The 1,726-nt window shown below is 40.9% G+C and overlaps 1 pseudogene; it reads left to right on the top strand.

Annotated features, from left to right (window-relative positions):
• Positions 1–247: 247 nt before the first annotated feature.
• On the top strand, positions 248–1,486 carry LOC114512802 (annotated as a pseudogene).
• Positions 1,487–1,726: the final 240 nt, after the last annotated feature.

Below are 1,726 nucleotides of genomic sequence, written 5' to 3' on the forward strand. Positions count from 1 at the left end.
ATTCAAAATAAATGCTTTAAAAATATATCATATACAAGCCCTGGCTGGCGTAGCTCAGTGGATTGAGTGCGGGCTGTGAACCAAAGCATCACAGGTTCGATTCCCAGTCAGGGCACATGCCTGGGTTGCAGGCTACGGCCCCCAGCAACTGCACATTGATGTTTCTCTCTCTCTCTCTTTCTCCCTCCATTTCCTCTCTAAAAATAAATAAATAAAAATATTAAAAATATGTCATATGCTAATGCATAAGTAACATTTACAAATAGTTTATGAGGTAATCATTTGTTATTAATTTTCATTTCTGCCTCCCAAATAAATAGCTCATGTAATAAAGAGGACACCTTTTCTTAAGCAGAAAAATAAAGCCCAACAAAAATAAAATCATGCGCTTACAGCATAGTCATAGTATTATTTTTAGTGAGGAAAATACCAAAATTATTTCTCAGTCATTGACTGTGGCTACTGTGGGAAAAGCATGGCTAAGTCTGAGAGAAACCACACTAATGGCTTCCATGCTGTTCTATGAAAGCTTGTTCCATGCTGTGGCCATGGCTGTGGCTGCAGCTGTGGGCAGCGTGACAGCAATCTCAGCTTCCATTCCTTTGGATACTGCTTGACTTCTACTTCAAGTTGATGATAAAAGCAAGTCCAAAACTACACATATGGTGCTCCTGCAGATTATTAAATAAGAAGGCCTTGTGGCCCCATATCAAGAGTGGTTTCCAGTTATCTCTGGTCTCTGATGCTCCAATTTTGTCCACTTTTACATTTTTAATAGCTTCAAAGCTCTCTGGATCAAAGATCAATGTTCTACTACTGGAAAGGTTGTGGTAACTGGATTTGTTGCAGGAGTGGTGAATGTGTTGCTGACAACTCTAATCTGGGTGGTAAAAACCCGACTGAAACTCCAAGGGGCAAAACGTAAGAATGAAGGCATTGTACCAGCCAATCACAAAGGCATTATTGATGCTTTTAACCAGATCACTGGGGATGAAAAAATCTTGTCTTAATGGAATGACACATTTCCCTCCTTGCTGTTGGTCTTCTTTCCTGTCATTCAGTTTATGCTCTATGAAGGTTTGAAATGGCAGCTTTTAAGGAAACAAATAAAGCTTCCTTCTTTGGATGTGTTCAGCATGGGTGCAGTAGCCAAAGCTATTGCTATTATGGTCGCCTATCCCATGCAGACAGTACAGTCAGTTCTGAGGTTTGGATGTCACTGACTCAACCCAAAAAACAGAACAGTGGGAAGTCTTCACAGTGTTCTCTCTCTTCTTCATCAGCAAGTAAGGCAATTTGGAATAATGGGACTGACTCTTCAAAGGCCTTGAAGCTGAACTGCTGCAAACAGTTCTTACTGCTGCCCTCATGTTCCTTGTGGATGAGAAACTGACAAGAGCTACCTTCGCAGTTGCGGGCTGAAGAGTGCACCCAAGCACTGAGACACCGTACCCTGCAGGAGGAGGAAAAGGGCTCAAGATGGGAGTTCCCTACAGCTAAACCTGTCACCAACTTAATTTTTATGATGGTTTGTTGAATTTTGTGAGGGAGGTTGAACTAATAGTCATATGAAGAGAAAGCATTATTGAAAACCTAAAATTGAAAGTCTGTAGAGTTTAGTTCTCTTAAGGAGAATGGACTATTGCTCTCTCATGTAGTCTTTTCCAGTTAAAATCTTTCTTAAATTTAGCAGCTGTTTTCTCTCCCTGAACTCTCCCCCAGGTTC

Source organism: Phyllostomus discolor, chromosome 3 (assembly GCF_004126475.2).
Source record: "Phyllostomus discolor isolate MPI-MPIP mPhyDis1 chromosome 3, mPhyDis1.pri.v3, whole genome shotgun sequence".
Taxonomy (NCBI): Eukaryota; Metazoa; Chordata; class Mammalia; order Chiroptera; family Phyllostomidae; genus Phyllostomus; species Phyllostomus discolor.